Source organism: Haliotis rubra, unplaced genomic scaffold (assembly GCF_003918875.1).
Source record: "Haliotis rubra isolate DU_JTF1 unplaced genomic scaffold, ASM391887v1 Scf1242, whole genome shotgun sequence".
Lineage (NCBI taxonomy): Eukaryota > Metazoa > Mollusca > Gastropoda > Lepetellida > Haliotidae > Haliotis > Haliotis rubra.
The window spans coordinates 134,977-146,264 of NW_025765162.1; the positions used below are offsets into that span (position 1 = coordinate 134,977).

The 11,288-nt window shown below is 40.6% G+C and overlaps 1 protein-coding gene and 1 long non-coding RNA gene across 2 annotated transcripts in view; one reads left to right on the plus strand and one right to left on the minus strand.

The window, feature by feature from the left end:
* The window catches only part of LOC124266262 (carcinoembryonic antigen-related cell adhesion molecule 5-like), a 97,584-nt gene that overhangs the window by 53,767 nt on the left and 32,529 nt on the right, over positions 1 to 11,288 (plus strand). The window lies entirely within an intron of this gene.
* The window catches only part of LOC124266266, a 13,413-nt gene continuing 6,611 nt past the window's right edge, over positions 4,487 to 11,288 (minus strand). Inside the window, exons 2-3 of the long non-coding RNA XR_006895709.1 lie at positions 9,039 to 9,045; positions 4,487 to 4,570 (exon numbers count right to left, since the gene is read on the minus strand). This is a non-coding gene — a long non-coding RNA (uncharacterized LOC124266266). The remainder of the gene's footprint in view (positions 4,571 to 9,038; positions 9,046 to 11,288) is intronic.

Below are 11,288 nucleotides of genomic sequence, written 5' to 3' on the forward strand. Positions count from 1 at the left end.
TGTATGTACTCAATTTGATGTGAATATCCTCTGTATGTACTCATTGTGATGTGAATACTCTCTGTATGTACTCACTGTGATGTGAATATTCTCTGTATGTACTCACTGTGATGTGAATACTCTCTGTATGTACTCACTGTGATGTGAATACACCTGTATGTACGTCGTGTGATGTGAATACTCTCTGTATGTACTCACTGTGATGTAAATACACCTGTATGTACTCACTGTGATGTAAATACACATGTATGTACTCACTGTAATGTAAATGCACCTGTATGTGCTCACTGTGATGTGAATACTCTCTGTATGTACTCACTGTGATGTAAATACACCTGTATGTACTCACTGTGATGTAAATACACCTGTATGGACTCACTGTGATGTGAATACTCTCTGTATGTACTCACTGTGATGTAAATATACCTCTATGTACTCACTGTGATGTGAATACTCTCTGTATGTACTCCCTGTGATGTAAATACACCTGTATGTACTCACTGTGATGTGAATACTCTCTGTATGTAATCACTGTGATGTAAATACATCTGTATGTACTCACTGTGATGTGAATACCTCCTGTCTGTACGTCATGTGATGTGAATATCCCCTGTATGTACTTGCCGTGATGTGAATACTCCCTGTATGTACGTACTATGATTTGAATATTCCCCTGTATGTACGTACTGTGATAGGAATATTCCCCTGTATGTACTCACTCTGATGTGAATACCCCCTGTTCGTATTCACTGCGATTTGAATACCCCATGTATGTACTCACTGTGACGTGAATGCTGCCCCCCCCCTTCGCCTTCCTGTATGTACTCATTGTTATGTGAATATCCTCTGTATGTATTCATAGGTTAAACGAAAATATTGTAATCCATTTGTACCGTGTTTTCCTTGTTTGAAATAACAGAATCAATGCGTCAGCTATCTTTATAAATCTATCCAATCATATAACATATATACACCCCAGCAAATTATTCACTGGAGCAAGTTTTTCCTCCATTTTCAGTTGTGGATTTGTAGTGAAGCCAGGATTTTTTCACACTTGCTGTCAGATGTATGTATATCTTTCTTAAAATTTAAACTTGTGAGGCTCCGGGCTAGAATTGGTCTTCAGCAATCCGTGCCTTGCCGTAAGAGGCGACTAACGGGAACGTGTGATGACAGATCAGTGTGTTCAGGCTCGTTGACTTGTTAGACACATGTCTTCGTATCCTAGTTGCGTATATTGATGTTCATACTGTTGATCACTGGATTGTCAGGTCAAGATTGGATATTTACAGACCGCCGCCATATAGCTGGAGCATTGCTGATTGCGGCGTTAAACAACAAACAAAACAAACATAAGTTTCATTTTAGTGTTTTCGCAGTATTTACAATTTTAACTAGATTTACTAAATACTCTTTTACTCTTGAGTCTGTTTATCTTCCTAACTGGAACAATAGATATTGGCTCATAAAGAGCCGGGTAAGAATTGATCTCCAGTAACCCATGCTTGTCGTAAGGGCGACTAACGGGATCGGGAGGTCAGGCTGCTGACTTGTTAACACATGTCATCGGTTCTAAATTGCGTAGATCGATGTTCATGTTGCTGATCACTGGATTGTCTGGTCCAAACAATAGTAGATATTGAGTGACATCTAGCAACTATTTATGTGGACATATCATAACAATGAAATGTCAGTACTGTGCTTAACAATACGTCGCTCGTCTTTCAATAGGCGTCGACATCTTCCCCTGTACCTTCATCAACGTTTGGTGGCAGGCGTCAATCCTCAATTCGCTACTGACAGTGTGAACTTGAACGTGAACTCGATTTGCCATCCCATGTAATAACATTTCATTCCCGGCACTGATTCTGTTTCCTCAACAAAATATATCTCCAATGCTCTGAAGCCTGGAAGACACTCAGTTGAGTTTCCATGCTTCCACGTTTGGCTGGCCCGACCCTGACTCGGATAACAGGCCGCCTGGCTGATGACAGAGGCCTAAAACAACATGCACTCGCCTCACTGTTCCACTCTCGGAACGTGGTAGACTCCTGCTATAAAGTTACTACAGTGTCTGCTACTCTGTGGCATTGCAACAAATGTACTCCGAGAACGGGGATGGAATCCCGGATGGGACTCAGCCTCAGATACTAGAATATGTACTTTACTGCAAAAGAGTAACCCCAGACATGATGTGTGATGCATGTGAACACTTTCTAAAAGGCATTGTGTATTCAGAGACACCGTTTGTCAAATTCTCCCTTATCAGGTGTAGGGGCAGTGATAAATGACAGCTAGGACTTTCCTACTACTCGTGAAATGTACACTGCACAATTATTTAGTTCAAAGGCGCCGTGTAACATGCGATGCAATTAGTAGCTGATAACGAGCTTGATATGCAGCCTTACTAGAGAAAAAGTAACGTTAGAAACACCAAACAGGTCCACGAGGAAGTAATTCTACCACCCTGCTACTGTTACAGTCATCGCTCGTACAGCCACAGATACAACTATATCAGTGAGTGAACGAGTAAGTGAGTGAGTTTAGTTTTACGCTGCACACAGCGCATATTCCATTTGTATGGCGGTGGTCTGTAAATAATCGATTCTGGACCAGACATTCCAGTGATCAACACCATGAGCATCGATCCGCGCAATTGGGAACCGATGACATGTGTCAACTAAGTCAGCGAGCCTGACCACCCGATCCCGTTAGTCGCCTCTTACGACAAGCATGGGTTACTGAAGATCAATATTCTAACCCGGAACTTTTCGTAAACAACCATATCAATACAGGCCGACATGTGCGTTGTATGACAAACATTAAAAACAACTAACGATAACCCGCTCCATCGCTACAACACAGCTGCTGCAACTTCTACAACTCAACTACCACTACAACCGTATATGAAAAACTTTATAATCCTGTCCCATCGTCTCTTCAAGTTTACTTTTAATGAAAACTGTGTCTCCTTAATTGTATATCAACACCAACGTTATATTTTATTTACAAAATTACATAAGCCGTCAACAGGTATTACATGTACAAGTGTGCACAGTCTGACTTTAACCGCCATAAAAACACGAAACATGACTGGCTTATCCAGCGCCTTTTCCGAGTACAGGAAGTTGAGCAATCCAACCCAGTTCCGCATCAAATGTCACCCGCTTGAAAATATTTGTGGTCTCATTCAATATAAGTCAGCGTGTTAAAAAGGACTAAATATTAAACAAAACATGGTCTGCTGTAATGATTGGGAAGATGAACATTAAAAGAATTACATATTTTTTCACAAAATCAGCCAATCACAGCTTCTGGATGATACAATCTACACTGAAGGCTACCAAAACTGCTTGGTAAACGACTGATTCTGATTTGGTGTAGTATAACCTATAATACACTCTAAGTCTGGCCGGTCCCCAGCCTGAAACACGTCATTGAGTAAATAAGTAAAGTAAAGTATTTCAGTGATCTAACACTATAAATCTGACACAAGTTGGACTAGTCCCCTTTCGCCGAAAACCCTTGTTCGACTCCCGGGGTACAATATTTGACACCCATTTCTGGTGTGCCCCGCCGTGATATTACTGAAATGAAATAACATAAAACCACTCACTCACTCACTCACTCACTCACTCACTCACTCACTCACTCACTCACTCACTCACTCACTCACTCCTCTCCTCACTCACTCCTCACTCACTCACTCACTCCTCACTCACTCACTCACTCACTCCACCTCACTCACTCACTCACTCACTCCTCACTCCTCACTCACTCACTCCACTCACTCACTCACTCACTCACTCACTCACTCACTCACTCCTCCTCACTCACTCACTCACTCACTCACTCACTCACTCACTCACTCACTCACTCACTCACTCACTCACTCACTCACTCACTCTACTGTACATTCATCCCGTGTTCGTGGTTGCAGATGTCAAACAGTCGCAGCCGAAGTTGTGGACACCAGCATCCTGCCATCTTTGTTTTCATCTGGATCACAACCGTCTACTGTAGGTTATATCCCTCAAGTATCATATATTCATGACCATAGATAATATTATTACTTTCATGGAAGTATAATATCATACATTTACAGGGCGCCTAATATCTATCGTCAAGTACCGTCTTTCCTGACTGTAATGAAGAGTAAGAGACTGACTACAGGCTTAGTTAAGGCAGACAATTGTTTAAAACATATACTCATGGCAATAATGGTTGTCACCCACTTCAATTGTTTTAATTGGAGAGGGTGTGGGGGTGATGTAATGAGGTATGGGGGTTGGGGAAGGAACCATGTGTGCGTGAACAACTCATTATTGGCATGAGTATATTTGATCAACATGAAAGGTCCACTGGATTGGGCAAAGGTTTTCAAACTTGGGACGTCTGTCCGTAAACATATATGCAGACAGAGGACAAATGTGTGATTGTTGAACACTGAAATAGAAAACATGGCCCAGGCTACAAATCAGTTAAGCAACGCTGGTTACGGAGATTCCTTGGATAGGTGACTGTGTTTGACAGCTTGGTTACTGAGAGTTTCTAGGACTTCACTCCTGTCCTACAAAAGACATGAAGCATGTCTCACCTTAGGCTAGTAAGTTCGTTCAAAATTTGCTCCGTTCACCTGCATTGAATGGGTACCCGGTGGTTTCAGATAGTCTAATGACTGTTAATCTTCTAGCTCCTCACATGCAGCTGCGTACAACTGAGTGTCACAAAGCGCATCTTGTAGGTGGATATTGGGAGCTCTCCAAATGTATTGATGTGCATGAGTAGTATGCAACAAACATGACAATCTAATCCCTTTGTTGACATGAGGTACTTTTCACACTTTTCAATATAAATAGATGTGCTATGAAATAATGAGCATGACTTATCGTCATAGAGAATTGCTTGGATCGAAAATCGACTTACAACTGATAACGTTTTGCTATGTAATGTAGTTCTAATGGCATTGTAACTGACACATACGAGAAACACCCATGAAGATCCGAAATAAAACTAGTCTTCGGCTATTCATGCTTGTCGTAAAAGGCGAGTAACGGGATCGGTTGGCCAGGCTCGCTGACATGGTTGAAAAGTGTCATCGTGTCCTAATTGCGTAGATCGATGTTCATGCTGTTCATCACTGGATTGTCCTGTCCAGACTCGACTATCTACCGACCGCCGCCATATAGCTGTTTTTATAGCTTAATAACATACAAAACATACAAGACGTTGGTGATTTTCACATGGATTTCAACAAGGGCAAGTTACGTATTCTGACATGTTGAAGTTTGATAGACAATGCACATGGTAATTGGAACGTGTTATCTAACCTGGGTAAAACCAAAATCAGCTAATCATTTCAGTTATTTAATATTTCGTCAATATAATATTTTGTGACTATTTTGGATATCATTTCACACAGGTACATCCAAGTTTCACTGCCCACAAATGGTTGAAATTGGCTCATCAGTGAATCTGACTTGTTATGTAGACCCTACGTCAGGGGCCCACTCCTATACAACACCTGGTGGGACGACTGCCGCTACGTGTGATCTGTCGGACGGATATTGTATAATACCTGGTACCTTCACACCGTCAGTCATCAACACAACAACAAGTGTCCTCACTATACCTAAGACACTAAAGACACATGGGGGTGTCTGGAAATGTGTGGATGACGCGGATGATCGACACCCCGAGACTTGTCTTATGTCTGTTTTTGGTAAGTATGAAACCTGTGAAGATCCGAGTTAGAATTGATCTTCAGAGGCGATTAATGGATCGGGTGGTCAGGCTCGCTGACTTGGCTGACACATGTCATTGTATCACAATTGCGTAGATCGATGCCAATGCCGTTGGTAACTGGATTGTCTGGTCCAGACTCGATTATTTACAGACCACTGCCATATAGCTGGAATATTGCTGAGTGCGGCGTTAAACAACAAACAAAAAGTAAGTCTGAACAACTGAACATGAACCAACTTGGCGTCTCAGTTGAACCATGATCTTAGTCGACACTCAATATGATCCTAGTGTAAGGCAAATACAATGCTTAATTGAACATTAAGTCAACGAGTCTTACTTGTGAATAAGCAAAATCACAAGTACCAGCAAATCCTGATCTCATACAAAAAACCGCTTAATTACGAATGAGAAATAGTTTATTTAACTGTAGGTTTGTTACGTCCCAAATATATGAATGATGTAAAGTTGAGGATGCATAAAGAAGATGCACAATTAATCCGTAATTGTTTCATTATGAAGATTTTATATACTTAAGGCTTTGCCACAATCCTTGAATATGTGCATCCTGATATCATAATGTATCTGCTCCAGATTTTACCACCATTCGTGATATGCATCCTGTTTTCAGAGAGGCAATGGCTTATCTCCTTCAGGCTTTGCAACCTTTCTTGATTATGTGCACCCTGATTTCAGAGAGGCAATGGTGTATCTCCTTCAGGTTCTGCCACCATTCGTGATGTGCATCCTGATTTCAGTGATGCAATGGTGTATCTCCTTCAGGTTCTGCCACCATTCGTGATGTGCATCCTGATTTCAGTGATGCAATGGTGTATCTCCTTCAGGTTCTGCCACGATTCTCGATTATGTGCATCCTGATTTCAGTGATGCAATGGTGTATCTCATTCAGGTTCTGCCACCATTCGTGATGTGCATCCTGATTTCAGTGATGCAATGGTGTATCTCCTTCAGGTTCTGCCACCATTCGTGATGTGCATCCTGATTTCAGTGATGCAATGGTGTATCTCCTTCAGGTTCTGCCACGATTCTTGATTATGTGCATCCTGATTTCAGGTCTACCAATGTGTGAAATAACCAGTGACCAGAACATCAGCTCACTCAGTGAGGGTGCCAGGCTCACATTATCAGTCAATCTTACAAGGAGTTTCTGTTCTGGGCCTTCTCTGATTAGGTTGATGACTGGAAGTGTCAACACCACTCTCATCAATGGTACAGGTACAGATACCACACCTGAGGTACTGACCAAAGAGTTCACTGTAACAAGCTTCCACTTCGGGGACGTCCGAGTGATGTACACTTGTCATAGTGACAGTTGGAACGTGTCATGTCAGGGTGTAAAACAGCTGGTTGAAGGTAAGCACAAATCTGATCACAGGAGAGCATCAATAGGTGTCTGTATCAATAATTAATGATAATATGTGTATGTATATCTCGCTGAATTCCATACGTGCATGTAATGTATGCTCAAAGCGCTACAATATCAAGAACATACAAATGATTAAAGACAGTTTTCAGTGCACAAATGAATAAGTGACTGAAGATTCACGTTAGACTTTGTGATATTTTGTAAAAAGGAACGTTTCATAGACTTTTTCATCAGAGGGAAAATGTCTCAGCTCAAATAGCAGGTGATTCTAGAGTTTTTGAGCTGATAGCTTAATGGTCGGGGACCACAGAATTTGCGTTTTCGACGTTGAATTGTCAATAAGTATTTATCTGTAGACCTTAGAGCTCTTGATGGGTTGTGTGCATCTCTGGTGTTTTTGTACTTTTGTCTTCATGTATTCTTTTAATTTGGTATCATGCACTTCGCGTGGTTTACATAGTGCATTTGGTATGCTTTTAAATGTATCACTATATCTTGAAATGGGTATTTTCAAAACGACTTTTTCAAATATATCGGTGATGATGCGCGGAAAGACAAGATTCTGCATCTCGGATATCATTGTCGTATTTCATCATTTTGTTTACATAGTGCATTGTGTATGCTTACATGTGTATCACTACATCTCGACATTTTCCAGCAACGTATACATTTATATCGATGCCACGATCATCATGCCAACATCATCATGCTATTGAATCCACCATGAGTAAAGAGTCATTGCTCTTGAAAGAACCGTGTTTCCTATTCCTGTGCTGCAGGTTCAATGTCTGGCGCCACGACATCTTCCACAGCATCTGACACGTCCACAGCTCCTCCTTCATCAGATGGACCTGGCAAAAAAGCATTTGACTCGTCCACAGCTCCTCCTTCATCAGATGGACCTGGCAAAAAGACATCTCACTTGTATTGGATTATATTTCCCATTGCTGTCATCATCATCATCATCATCATCATAGCTGCGATATACAGGACACGCAACAGACCAACACATCAGATGGTTTCAACATCCGTCGACAGACGTGACGATGGACATGAAATGGACGTAATTTGACAAGGTCTTGTTTTTGGCACATCGACCAGACGTTGTAATTAAGCACCTCACAACATCTTATTTCACGCTGATAGTCTGATATTTTAAGTAGGGGTGGGTATTGCAGTTCCCACTGTTGTAACCATCATAGTTGTGATATTCATGTACAAGAAACACAGAAGGTCAACACCAAACAATAACGAGGAACTTTGATCAGACCTTGCTTTTGGCACATCGACCAGACGTTGTAGTTAAGCACCTCACAGCCTCTTATTTCTAGCTAATGGTCAATCATTTCAATATATATTGTGTGTTCACTAACTCACTGTAAGGTGTCATGTACCAATGGATATGAATTCCTGTGTTTAGTCATGAGAGTTTCACTACTGGTATAGAGTGGTTGACTCATGAAATTCCCTTTATGTCTGATAATTAACAGTTTAGTTAAGTGGTATGAATAGTCCAGTTATGTAACATTGAGAGGGAAGTCTAACCCACGATTCTATGGGGTAAATGAATGAACACTCGAATAGCATAATTATATCAAAATGTGGCTTGTTTTGATATATTGTTTGTTTCATCAACTTTATAAATAAACGAGCCAGGATTGTGTTATCCCATTTGACAAAGCACATTAAACTTTCACACATTAGAGAAAGATGAACTGTGTAACTATTTTAATAAAGGTGCCATAGGGTAGCTTAGTGGTCAAAGCCTTCACTCGTCACGCTTAATACCCGGGTTCGATTCCTCACATAGATACAATATGGGAAGTCTTGTTCTGGTGTTCCCCGCAATGATATTACTAGAGTAATGCTATAAGTAAACGATCACCTACTCCCTCACTCACTCCCTTACCCACTCCCTCACTCACGATACCTTTGTAGTGATGTGGTTATACGTCACTGTGGCTACCTGCTTGCAAGATAGACTCGCTGACTTGGTATCTTGGATTTTCCGTATCCCAATGTCGTAGATAGCTCTTCATAACGTTGATCACTGGATTGTCAGGTCCAGATTCGATTTTTAATACAGGCCAGGCATACAATAGAAATATAGCAGGAAGTATGTAGCATTAAACAACAAACACACAGGATGAACCATTACGATCTATTTACCGCCGTTGATAATACATGTATAAACATTCATTGTAACAAGTTGTTTCGTTCCTTTCATTGTCTGCTTTGTTGGGATTCGTTGGTATTCCGTTGTATCATGTCGCTGGATGCATTATGCAATAAACTGACTCATAACTTCCCAGTCATGTGATGTTTTTATGTGTCTACGTGTCTACCACTAACACAGACTTGATTATGCCGTAATATGGAAGCGTATTATTCAGTCTAAAATATTACAATCTACGTACATGATACTTATATCTACTTTCATCTCTGCAGATCATACCTCCATTTACAGAAATATTACTTTTAACTATGCATATCATACCTATATGCGGAAATGTTACTTTCATCTCTGCAGATCATACCTATATACGGAAATGCTACTTTCATCTCTGCAGATCATACCTATATACGGAAATGTTACTTTCATCTGTGCAGACCATACCTCCATCTACAGAGGTGTTACATTCACCTCTGCAGATCATACCTATATACGGAAATGTTACTTTCATCTCTGCCGATCATACCTTCATCTACAGAGATGTTTCCTCCATCCCCTGCAGATCATACCTTCATCTACAGAGATGTTTCCTCCATCTCTGCAGATCATACCTTCATGCACGGGATGATACCTTAACCCATGGAGAGGGATATGTTTCACCGATTTACACACGGCTATATCATTCATGGAGATGCAAGGAGATCAAAGTATCATCTTCGTGGACAGTATCGCTAATAGGTATTCATACCGTACTTACATGTATACAAGATTGTACATTATACATTACTTCAACATAATCCAAAACCAACCTATTACAAGACGAACAAAGACAGAAGGCTCTGCTCCTACACAGCAATGTGTTATATAATGTCATGTGAACATATTTGAACCTTTTGTAAACTATTCCCTCAAACTCACAATCAAAATCAAATCCTAAGCACAGCACATATGTTTCCTGGTATATGACAGAGACTTCCGTGTCACGAGATATCAGTGGATGTGATATTTATAGATGAAAGTGGTGGAATTTACAAATGAATGATGTGCACGTGGTCACATGAACATGACACATAATCAGCTGCAGTCACGATGACCCTGCTACGATCACAAACTAAATAGCTATACTGACTCGACATAGCGATTAACAGGATGTAAGTTAAGAACACTCTCATGGTCTAATGATTATGAAGTACTCCGAATAATTCATATTCGTTCGATAATCTCAATGATGTGATGTAAATCCAAATGTAATTCAACTCTCAAAATTCATGATTCAAAATCGATGGAATTTTTCAAAAGAAATATAAGCCTTCCTTCAGTAGTGTTTGTTATAGCCATCTATCGTTTTACAAATCTATTAAAAACCTTTTACGGTAAGGCGTAACGCAAATACCGTAACTACTGGCAATAGTGCAAGAATGCTGTATTTACAGATATGACAGTCATGCACGAATACTTGCGAACACCTCGAAAACATCTCGAAAATAATGGAATTAGTGCAAGAATGTTGTATTGAAATATATGACAGTCATGCACGAATACTTGCGAACACCTCGAAAACATACCGAAAATAATTACCTTAGTGCAAGAATACGGTTTTATGCTGGAATATTGTACTGAGGACGCTCATAAAATTGTAACATTGTTCTACCTGTACCGAGATAGATAACACTTAACTATCAGACAGACGCGGACGCTGGTGCAAGGACTGCAAGTTCCATGTGCTTCAACAGTTAAACAACTCGGTGCTTTAAAGGCAACTACCAACACCACTCGCACCCCCAAAAAAAAAAAAGAAAGTGGGTGACAATAACTGCAAGTCCCAATCATCTCTAGAAACCTTCAGCCTTGAAGTACAGCTTCTCATGTTAGCGACGAGGACACTTTCAATGATGACCACGTATGTGTATTGTGAACGTCTGTTCACGTTCACGTTCACGTTCAGTCAATGTTCAGTGTGATTCCAAAGGGGTTAAAGTTAGGACC